Genomic DNA, 13,573 nt, shown 5'->3' with positions numbered 1-13,573 from the left:
GCCCGAGGGGGCGGGGCGAGAAGGGGGGCCTGGAATGTCTGTGCGCGTGACGCACGCGGGGTTCCAATGACGCAGGGAGCGCGGATTGTTTGATCTATAAATAGTCTCCTCGCGCCCTCCGCGCCGGCTAAAAATAGCATCTCCCAGACCCACTAGGCTCCCTCCGCTGGACCGAGAACCCAGCAGGGGCCCCTAAGTCCGATATAACCAGCCGAGAGGGCCAGAGCCCGAGGAGAGGGCGCTCTAGAGCAGCGGCCTCAGGGCTTCCCCAGACCAGGATCTCACCCTGGCTACCCTAGGCCTGGCCCGCCTTTGCACCCTCCCAGCCCTTCCTACTGCCTTTGGGTGTTACCCTCCTCGGTTTCTGCGCGTCCAAGGCAGGGGCGGGTAACGCCGGGGCACACCCTGGGGAGCCAGCCCCCCAACCTCGGTTCAGGGCGCAGCTGGCCGCGTTTGACAGGTCTTCTCCAGCACGGTTTTGCCTGAGGCCTCCCCCCCACCCCCTCCGGCCTGCGCTGATTCCCTCCAATAATCTCTCCTGCAAAGCCCCTTCCCAGACCCAAACTGGACCAATGGGCTCAGCGCCACACGCTGTACTTGGTGTCTCACCATCCCCTTCCTCCCCAGTCCCTTACAGGGTTGAATGCACCCTAGTTGGGAAATTACCAAATTTCAGAACAGGGTGGAGCCTGAGAAATCTGTTCAAACTCATGCCAAATCTTCCCCATTTTATAAATAAACAGGCTCAGAGAAATAATGGCATTTGCTCAAGGTCACAGCGAGGTGGTGGCACATGGGTGGAAACTAGGTCCACGCATTGTATTTCTAGGGGCTCTTCATACCCTCCTGTCATTGCCTCCGCCCTTTGTCCAGGATCAGGGAGCACCTGCCCTCCCACCCCACCTCCAGCACGGGTGGGGAGAGCAGCTCTGACCAGTTATCACCTGCCCCGTGGAGCAGAGAAGGGCCTGCCAGGGCTGTATCAGGGCACAGACCAGGTGCCTGGTTCGGCTGTCAACCCTCCACCCCATTTCACCCCAGGCTTGGGGAGCCCTTACCAAAGGTAAGAGGGGGAAGGGCTAACGCCAACAAAAGCACCCCACACACTCACTCTACTGAGACCTCACAAATTAATGTCAGCAAGAGTTTCTAGCCGGGCGAAGTGGCGCACGCCTGTAATCCCAACACTTGGGAGGCTGAGGCAGGAGGATCACTGTGAGTTTGAGACCAGCCTGGGCTACACAGGGAGTTCCAGGTCAGTCTCACTACACAGTGAGACCCTGTCTCAAAAAAAACAACAAAAAAACCCCAAAAAGTTTGTGCTGCCAGTAAGCCTGCCCTGACCTCATCCAGGCACCCTATGGCACTTCCTTCTGCCCTAAGCACGGCTCCACGCTCCCGCTCTCTCCTCCTATCACAAGTCTCCCACACCCTGTCTCCATCCAGCCCCTACTTCTTCCCACTCAAAATTCCTGCCAGCACCTCAGACTATTCCAGGAAGACCTTATCATCTCTGCACCCCCTATCCAACACCCCATCTCTGCTCCTGATGCCTCACATGCAACTGTTATTCCTGAATTCTTTTGGATCATCTCTTGAATCCCACCTTGCTGTTGCTGGCTGAAGCCCCACAACACAGACATTCTGTTCCTCACCCATTAAGAAAACTACCATTAGGGCCAGGGATTTAGCTCAGCGGTTCAGTGGCCTGCCTTGCAAGCGCAAGGACCCGAGTTCGATCCCCAGTACCAAAAAAAAAAAAAAGAGTAAAAAAGAAAACCACCATTGGCTGGGGATTCAGCTTAGTGGTTCTGCTACCTGCCTTGCAAGTGCAAGGTCCAGAATTCAAGCCCCGGAAAGAAAACTACCCTTGGAGCTAGGCATGTAAATCCATAGCAGAGCAGCTGTTTTTTTGTTTGTTTGTTTGTTTTTTCATTTTTTGAGACTGGTTCTTGTTATGTAGTTGACACTGAACTCACTATGTAGCCCAGGCTGGCCTTGAACTCGGTAGTGCCTCCTGGCTTATGCTCCCTAGTGCTGGGATTACAGGCATGCGCCACCACACCTGACCAGGGCATCTGTTGCATGCACAGAAGAGAAAGAACCCTTATCCATCCAGCCTGTCTTTAAAGCCTCAATGCCCACCACAAATGGAGCAGGCTTCATGTGGCACAGATCTGGTCATAAATTGCCACAGCTCCCCTATCCAAGAAACAGTCCCCAAAAAGTCCCCTGAGTGCTCAAGATTTTCTCAAACCATCTTCCAAAGATCTGCCAGGACACTTCGAAGGATGGTCAGGATGGTGCCAACTGGTCATGTCCGGAATCTCCATACCACCTCAGCCAAAATTTTGTCTTTCTTTTTCTTTGGCTTTTGCACAAGATTACACTTAGATTTTTGTGGAAAATGATTCCACTGCTTAAAAAATACTGGGAACCACTATCATAATTCAAATCCTCTGCATTTGAAAGTTAGGATCCAAGAGTTCCAAGAGGAGTAGCATCATCGCTCTGGAGCAAGTCTGTGCTGGCAAAACCAATCCCAGCTGTACCACCTCTGGCTCCCCACCTCCCTAACCCCAGCCCTAGATTCCTCCTTACCCCAGCAGGCCTTTCCTCAGAAAATAAAAATAATTTGGTTGGGGGGGTACCAGGGATCGAACTCAGGTCCTTGCACTTGTGAGGCAGGTGGCAGAACCACTGAGCTAAATCCCCAGCCCAATAAAAATAATTTTAATATCTCAGCAAAATCAGCCAAGGCAATGTTCTTCCCACCATCCAGTAAATACAGGTGTATTACTGCACCCTGACCAGTTTGTGCTGAAACTCATCTTTATCTCCGTCTTGAGGGTTGAGCATCTCTCTGGGCTGCTGCAGGCTATAGAGGCTGCATGCAGACTGCTCCTCTGAAGCCAGTGGAGGGTGAGGAACTATAGCTGCCACCTGGCGATGCTTTGGGAGGCAGGGATAATGGGGTCTGAATACACCATACTGTAAAAACAAGCACTGTAAATAAGGAGAAAGAGGAAACAGCTGGGGCCACCCTGCAGGTACTTGTGTAGAACCTCTAGCTTAACAATGATGAGAAAAAGGCAAAAGGGGCTTGGGAAGCCCAGGTTTTATCCCCGTTCATCTGAAGATCCCCAGGGAGGGTGGCCTGGGGCTCTGTGGTGGGTGGGGGTGGGTGCAGTCCAGCCAAGTAGAACTCCAGGTAAAGCTGATGTAAACTCTGGGAGACCCAGAGAGACAGCCGTCCTGGATGAAACAGAGACCAACGATGGACCTTCAAATCCAGCCTTCAAGGACAAAATTGGAATGAACAGCTCGTTAAGGAGAGAAGGGAGAGGGAGGTAAGGCCAGCCATTGTAACACAAGGACAGAAAGAGAAGATGTCAAGTTAGAGAAAAGCAAAAACTAGCTCCATCCTAGTCAAGCCCCATGCCATGGCACAGCCTCCCATTCTGCCTTACCACCCAGGGCCCCAGATAAGGTTCTTGAGCTAACTGTTCCCATTACCCACTTCTGCACATAATGTTTTTCCCATAGGGCACTTGTTCCTCTTTCCTCTATTTAAATCCTGCTGATCTTCAAAGACTTCAGCTTATAGGCAGCCTCCACCCCCACCACCCTGACTCTTAATAACCATAGGGAGGGTAGGGCAGGTAGGTTCCAGTTACAGGTTGGGCTTTGATCCAGGGCCCCTCACATGGATTCCTCTATCTAACACTCTTCCAGGTTTGGAATGATAACTTGCAGTTCATGACTGAGGAAACAGAGACTTAAGGGCAGGTTCAAACTCAGGTCCTCCAACCCCCAGGTTCATGCTGACCTACTGCCTTGACTCTGTGGCTTTGGGCCTCAAGGGCCTTGATGCTTCTCAGTGCACCCCAAAACCATGCACACACATGGCATGAGACAGGGGCTACAGGGTGGTCCTTGATGGGACTAGAAGTGTTCTTCCCAATCCGGACAATGGGATGTTGAATATGTTCACTCTGGAAAAGTCTTCAAACTATACTCCTAAGATTTTATACTTATGGGCCGGGGATTTAGCTCAGTGGTTCTGCTGCCTGCCTCGCAAGCACAAGGACCCAAGTTCAATCCCTGGTATCCAAAAGAAAAAAAAAGATTTTATACTTATGATATACATACTTTTCTGTATGTATGTTATACTCACCCTAAAAAAGTCTATTAAAAAAGAAACAGTCACAGTTAAGTGGGAAAGACACACATATATTTATTCATTCATTCATTCATTCTTTTTTTTTGTTTTGTTTTTGGTGACACTGGGGCCTGAACCCAAGGCCTTCACACTAAGCTACATTCCAGTTCCCACCTCCATACCCTTCACAATTTTTTTTTTTTTCCTGGTATTGGGTCCTTGCACTTGCAAGGCAGGCAGTGGAACCACTAAGCTAAATCCCCAGCCCTACCACCTTTCTTTTTTTGAGGCAAGTTGCCCAGGCTGGTCTCCAACTTGCAATCTTCCTGCCTCAGTTTCCTACAGTATACTAGAATTACAGGCATGCACCACCATGCCTGGAGAGACTTTTTCTTTTTTTTTGAGACTTATTTTTTAAACAGATACAGATGCAGCTGGAATTTACTGAGTATAAATTCATTCAAGGGCATGTTTCTGAAATCAAAGTAGCTGTTTCTCATTACGCATTTGTTCTAGCAACAGATACCCAAAGCACTAGGAGGGGCCACATCTGACATCAGAAAAAGGCCTACATGTTGGCTGTCAACGCGGCAAACTTGAGGCCCAGGGATTTCTGAGCTCAGACCCCTATCTCCCCCAGCAGTGTATGAACAGCACAAAGGTTAAGGGCATTGTCTTCCCCTTGGTGGGGGGACCTTTACACACCCTCAACAATAAATCGCTGGGGGATGGGTGTGGTGGTGCACACCTGTAATCCCAGCACTCGGGAGGCTGAGGCAGGAGGATCACTGTGAGTTCAACACCAGCCTGAGCTACATAGTGAGTTCCAGGTCAGTCTCAACTACATAGTGAGACCCTGTCTCAATGCCCCCCCCCAAATCAACCAACCAACCAATCAATCAATCAATCGCTGGGGCAGGCCCTAAATGGCAGCCAATGTCCAATATCTTTCCCCAGCCAAAAGAGTGGGCACGAGGTCCAGTAAATAGGGAATGGAGGAAGTAGAAATACATGCCTCCTTTCCCACGCTGCCCTCCTCCTCGCTGGGCCCCACCCCTGCTGAACAGAGGGGAGGAACTTACCCTATTTTCACCAACCATCCCCACCCATGGGCCTCTACTCTCTCCCCGGGTAATGGGGCAGGAGTGAGCTTTGCTTCCTCCCACTGAGAAGTGGCCCCCAGGAGCTTCCCCTCCTCAGCCCCAGGGCTCACTGCCATCCCTGACCTAGCCAGTTCCTCTTCCTGCCCTGGCAGTGGAATTGTGCCATGGGCTGGGAAGAGCTGCCTGCTTCCCGTGGTCGGCTGTGAGGGGACTGAGTGTGAAGGGTCAGGCTCAGGCTTTGGCTCTCGTTACCTGGCCTTCACTCCAACTTGCCACTGACCACATATGCAGTTGCCACCCCACAAACAAGCACCCAAAGACACAGGCAGGTTAGCGGATCCCACCCCCACCCCCACCCCTCAGCTGGGGCAAAAGATGGAAGAGTTACCAGAGGCATCTTGCACCAGAGGCCAGCAACCCTCCGTGACCTACAGCCAGTCCCTTGCCTTCCTTGAGACTATTTTCTCATCATTGAAATGGAGCACTGACTAGAGCTTGGACTCCAGGAACTCATAGCACAACCAGGGTCCTGGCTGGACTGGAAACACCAGCAGATCTCCCACTCTAAGAACTATCTCTGCTTGTCCCCCTCAAAGGCTGAGTGAGAGGAAATAAGAGTATGTCCAGAGATGTGGCTCCACCAAGCACTGAGAAAATTCTGGGCTTTGTATGTAGCAAGTGTTCAATTAATATTCTGGGGAAAGCTGGTTAATTACGGTCAGCCCATGGCCACAGAGGCCATCTTCACGACCCCACCTCCCTCGAAGCCATACGGCATAAGGAATAAGGTCAGACTTCAGGAAGAACAGTTCAAGACTGGAAAGCATAGTTAAGACCAGAGTTCTCCTGGGAAAGTTGCCTCCATCTCACTTGCACCCCACTCACAGCTCCCTCCATGCCCCTAGAGTCCGTTCAGGTCCTGGCCAGGTCTCCCACCACCTTGCAGAACACAGACACCCATCAGATTCCCCCACTACTGTCCAAGGGCTCCACCCAGCCTCCATGGGCAAAATTTCAAATTCCAAAATGAAAATCCTCTGATAACGAGCCCCAGCCGGAAAGACTGATGCACTTTCCTATTGTTAACATATTTTTAGTCACAGGCTCTGGATTCATTTAGAGACTCACGTTCAGAAAGGGAAAATAAATTTTTTTCTTTTCTTTTCTTTTCTTTTTTTTTTTTTTTTTTTTTTTTTTTTTTTTTTTTTTTTTTTTGAGAGCTGAGGAGAGCACAAGAGCCTCCCATGAAATGAGCTGCTGTTAATTCTATGCCAGGCCAAAGTCCCTGGCCCAGGTCCCAGGGAGCGTGTTTGTGGCAAGCTGGTTGGGGGACTTGCCAGGCCTTGCTCCATCCCTGCTTCTCAGGCACCAAAAGCAGCTGGGAAGCCGGACAGATAAGGAGAGCAAGCGTGCAGCTGAGGGTTAGCAGGAGGCCAAGCCCCAGCAGAGCCGCCCAGTCCCACCCAGCTGGGGGGCTCCAATTCCCACTCCTAAACCAACCTTCAGGGACTCTGACAGCCACCAAACTCATTCACATGTCCCTCCCACCTAAGCAACCAGTCCCTTATCCAGGCCAGGTGAAGGAAGAAGAGGTCAGAGACCGTTGAGGGCAGTCTCTGAGGAAGGAGACAGCCAATGTCACCTATTCCTACATCTCTAGGTTCTCAAGCCCAGCATGTTCCCAAATCCGGCACTTGTCACCTAACTAAGGCCCTGCTGTACTCTCACTCCTCAGGAATACCGGCATCCTTGCCTGTTTCCTCCTCTCCTCAAGGCCAAAGGGTTTGGCAAGTCACAATGGAAAAAAATCAAAACACCCTAATTCCTGTGCCTCAGTGGCCCCATTCCCACCACTTACCAGCTTTCCTCCTCACGGTCCTCTTTGACTCTCAGAAATCCTGGACAACAAAGGCAGAATCCAGGTCCCTAGGACCTCAGCCCACAGCCTCGAGCAGCCCTGCAGGGAGAGACGCGACTGCCCGGTCAGCCTGTCCTCCCAGCTGAGGCTTTGTACCGGCTGAGCAGGCTCAGGATATGGAACTGTCTCCAAGCCAGTGTGTCCTCCTCTGTTTATATAGCAGAAACCAGAGCCGGCCTCTGGGGATGGGGGGAGCTGCCTCAGGGCCCTCTTGGCTGGGGCCTAACTTTGGCCCAGGTCAGCAAGAGCCCAAAAATAGTCAGCTGATGGGAGCCCCAGAGTGAGCGTGACCCTGGGCCCATGCCCAGGCCTGGCAGACAGGTGCCCACGTCACAAGACCCACAGCTCTAGCACTCATGGGGCCCTAGCTGGCAGCCCCTCAGGGTGGCCCTGGCAGTATACTCAGCATGGGAATTCCATCGAATCACCATCATCACCCAGACAACAGGGTAAACACAAGGAATTGTGCCCATTAGCACTGCTGTGTACCCAGAAGGGAAGCTAGGTGCTTGGGAATCCGGGTCTGGGCTGGGGTTAGCAGTAGGGGCTGAGTGGAAAGAGATACCTGACCACTGCTGTCATCCTGACTCTCGTGCTTCCAAGTACAGATCTCCGGCTGACCAGGAGTACCTACCCCTTCCACTTACAGTAATCCCCTCCCTGTCCCCGGCACAAGGTTGGTGGCATGAAGCCTGCTGCCCTCAGAAAGTCAGGTGCACAGGCAGCCCAGCTCCCAGCCCTAGAGGCTCCGCTTCCCGAGGCTTCCCCTCCTCCCATCCAGGCTCAGATTAGACACCTTCCCACCCCAGCCACCTCTTGGGGACTCTGCACCCGAACACCAGTTCCACATGAGCCAGTGTGTTGGGGTGGGGGAGAAATGGGAGAGATACTAGTCAGCTCCTGCTCCATCTGGGATCGCCTAAGCCTGAGGGGGCTGCTGCTCAGCGATGGCTCTCTGTTCCGGGAGGGAGAGAAGGAGTCTCAGGGGCCCTGTCCAGAATGCCAGGTCAAACTGCAGCTCTCTCAGGAATGGCAACTCTTAACCCCATCCCAGTACCTTGAGGCCCAGGGAAAACTCTCTTGGAAATCCCATTCCTTCACCCACAGATCAGCTTGAGCCTTCTCTCAAAGTACCCCCAAGACAAGGAAGATGTGTCCTCCTCCATCAGACAGGGCCCTGGGCTTGCCAGGAATCCAGCAGATCAGGATCCTAGGCCTGAATGCACAACCTCACTGCAGGACCTTGGGAAATCATTTCTTCCCTCTGTAACTTTTCTCATCTGCAAAGCAGCCAGGGAACCAGGTGGCCAAGAACCCCTGTAGCCATGACCAAGATGTTGAATGAATTATGGAAGTTCTGTCCATGTGTGCCCGCTTGCAAAGGCCACCTCCCCACACCACAGACACCGCAGGACTTACAGACCTGCCAGGGTAATGAGGGGTGGTCACTACTCTTTCAGGGAGGGAGGTGTAGTCCAGGCTCTGCCTTCATGCAATCCCTGGTACAGTGTCCACTCCCTGGAAACAGGCCAGCCTCCTACAATGTCTACCTGCCCCCCAGCTATAGTCACAGCTTCTGGGAACCAGGCACGTGCTGCCTAGAGAGCAGCTGTCATCCCTTCGCCTCACCTGCCCGTGTCACCTGGGCCCAGAACCTCCAGCCTATGCTGCTAAGAAAATAAGGCTTTCCCTTCTCCACCCCTACAATACCCTCACCTCTTAAGAAATCAGATCTCCCCTAAGCAGCACGTCGCGCCCCCTCAACCCCAACCATATCTGCTTCAGGCACGCCCACCTCTGTCCCCCAACACCACCTGCTCTCCGGTCCCAGAGGCATGCAATGGATGACAGCAGGCACTTACCACTCTGGATGGACTAACAGGCCTTCAGGGCCTGGCAGGAGCCAGAGTACCAGGGCGGGGCCGGGGTGGGCCTCTGTCCACAGTGGAAGCCTATGGAGGGAGAGTCAGTGTGAGCAGAGGGAAAGCAGCCAGCACAGACATCCCTTGGAGACACAGGAGTGAGAGCAAGTAGGGGCAGGATGCGGGCCAGGAGGAACAAGGAGCCAGCCCCGAACCTCCCTGGCTGGGCTCTGGTCTGGGGCTCATGCTCCAGGTAGTCCAGTCGGGACGATGTAAGGTGAGGCCAGACAACATCTCAGAGCCACAGTGATCCAGAGTGGCACCTAGCACCTCAGCCTAGGTCCTCAATGTGCACAAAAGGGCACGTGGTAGGCAGAGAGAATGCAGATGTTGTAAGGGCAGAGCAGAACTGTCTGCTTGCCATAGGGAAGCCACTTCAACCCCAAAGCCTTAGAGCCCCCAGAAGGCAAGGGCTCCATGTCCCATGTCAAGCAGCCTTGCCTTCTAATCCAAGTAATGCGGCTTTCAGGGACTCAAGTCCCCAAACAAGAAGGCCCAACTTGGAGTGGTTAAGAGCACAGATTCTGGGTCCCAGACAATATGGGTTCAAATATAGGTTCTATCACTTATTCCCAGGGCAAATAATATTATCTCTTTTTGCCTCTCACTTCTCATGTATAAAAATGATAATCTGGCTCATGCCTGTAATCCCAGCATGTAGGAAGCTAGGGTAGGAGGGTTGCTGTTCAAGGCCTGCCTCGGCTACACAGACAGACTTTGTTGAAAGAAAAGAAAGAGAGAAAGAGAAAGAGAGAGAAAGAAGCTGGGCGTGGTGGTATACACCTGTAATCCTAGCACTTGGGAGGCTGAGGCAGGAGGATCACTGTGAGTTAGAAACCAACCTAGGTTAATAGTGAGTTCCAGTTCAGTCTCAACTACATAGTGAGACCCTGTCTCAAAAAAACAACAACAAAAAAAGACAATTTTAATCAGGATCTCTAAAATTAACAATTGCCAGGCATGGTGGCACTGGCCTATAATCTCAGCACTTAGGAAGCTGAGGCAGGAGGAACATTACAAATTCAAGGCCAGCTTAGACTGCACAGAGACTTCAAGTCCAGCCTGAACTACACATCAAGACCCTAATGACTAAAAAATACATAACACTCATAGGGTTAGCATTAGTCTTCAAATGAGTTAATCTTGTAAAGGACACAGAACAGTGCTGAATATATGTGATATATGTCATTACTGGGAAAAATTAAACGAGGACACACCAAAGCTAACCCCAGATTCTAGTTCCATTCCAAACCACTTTGGGGCACCTGGACTCTCCTGGAGCAGAAGCCAACTGTGCCCCCCAACCCCCGCCTCTTCAACTCTCCCCCAACTTCACTGCCCCATCAGCCAGGGCACCCTGACCCCATTGTCTCCCCTCCCCTTCTTCCACCCTGGTTCAGGGCTCTCTTCTCCATTGGGCCGGGTGAGGGCAGGACCTACCACAGCATGGCTATTGGACTGCCCTTGAGGCCCACAAGAGGTCTGATAAAAGAGAAGTGGATCTGTCCATGGTAAGAGGTAGAGGGAGCCAGAAGGAGGAAGCCCCAAGGGTGGTCAGGGCATCCTCCTGCTCCTGATCCCTACCCCAGGGATAGCTCCACTGCTATATGCTACCCACACCTTCTCTTGCAGAACTGCCAACATCCCTTGCATACCTGTGGGTACAACAGAAACAGGAAGGGAAGGGCACAGGTAAGGAGGAAGGAAAGCAGATCAGACGGGAACAAGATGGAGCATTTCCAACCCCAAAGAGAAGGCAAACTGCGGCTTCAAACCTGCCCTAGCCTGTGCACTACTAGCTTCCCAGAATGATGTCCTCCTCCTGAACCTCAGAAATGGGTCTGCAGAAGCCCAACATCCCTGGGGAGGAAGGCTAGGGAGGGCCTGACACCACCTATTACCGCCAGGCCCACCTAAGCACCCAGGTCTTCTCTCCTTGTGTCTGAGAACAGGAACAAGAGCCTGAAACCCAGCTGGTGCTCAGGTGATTCACAACATCATGGAACAGGTATCTGATCCCATCTCCTGTCCCAGGTCAAACTTCTCAGCCAGGCATAGTGGCACAGGCCTCTAACCCCAGCATCTGGGGACAATGAGAAAGGAGGGGCTCAAGTTTGAGCCCAGTCGACAATTTGGTGAGACCCTGTCTCAAAATTTAATACAGAAAGAGCTGGGATGTAGTTCAATATGGAAGCCCTAGGTTCAGTCTCTAACTCTGCAACAAACCAAAAGCTTCCTCAGCAGTCACAGCACAAGCATTTACCAAGAAGCTCGTGTGAGCTGGGCAACGTGTCACAAACAGAGAATGAGCAAACCAAAGTGCCAGGACCCTGGGAGGTCCGGATGCAAGAGAGAGAGCCAAGGTCAGTTACCATCAGTAATGTGCAGAGGGCAAACCCAGGGCCGTGTGGCCTTCGGGACAAGGAAGTGACAGAGCATCAGACCTGACCTTAGTACAGTACTCGGCTTCTGCTTCACTTTCCCTTCCCACCACGTGCTCCAGTCACGTGGGCCCTTCTCCCCACTCAGCCTTAGCACTGGGTGCTCCCTCTGCCTGGGAAGTCACATCTAGCTGGGGGGCTCCTCCCCATCCGTCAGGTTTCCAACACCCATCTCAACTCCTAGGAGAGCCTCCACCCCACGCCTCACCTTAACCTATTTTCACTCTCTCCACAGGACTAATGTTTTTCATTTGCTCTCCCTTTATCCTTACCTACCCAACTGCACTAGAGGATACTGTCTAACACAAACTGCTGGGCACCAGCAGATGCAGCTGTTGGTGGAACACGGGGCTACAAGCCTGCCTTGTAGCTGGGCTGGAAAAAGGAGCTAGGAGGGGGGACACTCCAGCTGAGGAGCTTTGCCTTTCATTTGGGGATAAACAGTCTAGTCCTTCCTTGAGTCACAAACTTGACTTCAAAAACTTGACTTCACAAACTTGACTCCTCCCCCAGATTCTAGGTCAACCCTTCCTGCATGGACCCACCAGAAACCTCCTTCTAGTCCTTCTTATCAAATTAAGATGAGGCTTTTCTTAACGCCCCCCCGCAATAAGAAACAGATGATCCTTTCCGTGTCTCTGGTGGCTTCCTGGGCACAAGCACTGTACTGGCCAATGCTCCTACTCGGAAATGGGTATACAGTACCACTATTATTAACAACAGCAACAGCAGCTGACAGTTGCTCAACAGCACGTGGCAGACAACATTCTTCAGCATTTATATGCATTTTCTCATTTTTTATGAGAAAGAGATTATGATGCACATTTCACCAACAGAAAACTGAGTAAGGCCCAGAAATGTAAAGAAACTTGGCCAAGATCACACAGCTAGGAACTGGCAACCTGGGATTGGAACTCAGGATTCCCAGGCCCAGGCCTGCTCCCAACCCCCTCCCAGGACTGGAGTAGTGGGAAGAGAGCTCCAATGCCACAGAGCAGACTGCAAGCCCCTATACAGGGAGCGGGTGGAAAGCTCAGGGCCTGGTTGGTTGGTGGACCTTTGAGCTAGGAAAGGGGCCTGAACTCCAGAGCTGACTTTCTTACCTCTGGCACAGGCTCGACATTTCTCATTAGTCACATTCGTCTTGTTGGTCTTGGCCCATCCTTTTGCCCCAACACCATGACCCAAAATCCTGTTTTTTATTTTACTGCACTTTTGTCACTCCTCTCAGCTCCAGGTCATTACAGAGGCAGCTGGCTTCCTTGTTAAGTCTTCATCCAAGTCACGACCTAAACGTTCACTCGGAGTAGGTCTATGATCAGCTTTGGGGTCACTAGACCCTCGACCGGGAGGACAGCAGCCCTGTAATGCATCAGCGCCCTTGAGTTTATCTGTTGGGAACCTAACCACCGCAGCACAGCCGGTGTTTTCCCAGCGTGCCTGTTAATACTTGCCGCAAAACTCAGATTAAAAAGTCCTGTAAACCATCTCTACTGGATCTCTCCTGTCTACCGGGTCACTTTATCAAACCAAAGCGCAGGCATAAAAAGGGAATGTGCCCAGGTCAAGGAGCTCACAACACTTTTCTCAAGTACTAGGTCATTGTCCAAAGAACCAAAGGCAGAAAAACGCGCCTGGGAGACACAGGCAGAGCCAGACTCCCGGCGGTGAAAGGCCCACCCCGCAAGGACCCCTCCAGGCTCCGACGCACCCCTCAATCCCACGAAGGGCTGCAGTGTGAAGTGGGTTCCCCCGGGCTGGTTCTGCTGGCAGCCTGGCTCCGGAGCTCCTGGAACCTGTTCCCCGCAGCCGGTGGGGAAGTGGAAGGAATTTCTCTGGCCTGGCCACTTCCAGTGCCCCTCGCGGGCCAAACCCCACCCATGGCGGACTGGGGAGAGAACGCGTTGGCCGTCGCACTTGGGGCGGACTCGGAGCCAGCAGGCCCCTCGGGGAACCCAGTCCCTCTCCCCCCACGCCCCGCTCCCCAGTTTCCAAGCAGGACTCCCAGCGTGGCTGCAAGCCAGGCC

At 52.4% G+C, this 13,573-nt stretch overlaps 1 protein-coding gene across 2 annotated transcripts in view; it reads right to left on the bottom strand.

Annotated features, from left to right (window-relative positions):
* Nr4a1 (nuclear receptor subfamily 4 group A member 1) overlaps positions 1-9,145 on the bottom strand; it is a 17,672-nt gene extending 8,527 nt beyond the window's left edge. The window contains exons 1-2 of one of the 2 annotated variants that reach the window (XM_010628588.3): positions 9,046-9,144; positions 7,124-7,222 (exon numbers count right to left, since the gene is read on the bottom strand). The gene's annotated coding sequence lies outside the window, so the exon portion shown is untranslated. Of the gene's footprint in view, positions 1-7,123; positions 7,223-9,045 lie in introns of both variants that reach the window. The other variant, XM_010628589.3, reaches the window with a different exon arrangement.
* Positions 9,146-13,573: the final 4,428 nt, after the last annotated feature.

The sequence above is a fragment of the Fukomys damarensis genome, unplaced genomic scaffold, assembly GCF_012274545.1.
Source record: "Fukomys damarensis isolate Sample0158 unplaced genomic scaffold, DMR_v1.0_HiC HiC_scaffold_15, whole genome shotgun sequence".
Classification (NCBI taxonomy): domain Eukaryota; kingdom Metazoa; phylum Chordata; class Mammalia; order Rodentia; family Bathyergidae; genus Fukomys; species Fukomys damarensis.
This window is presented reverse-complemented; position numbering and strand designations above follow the sequence as displayed.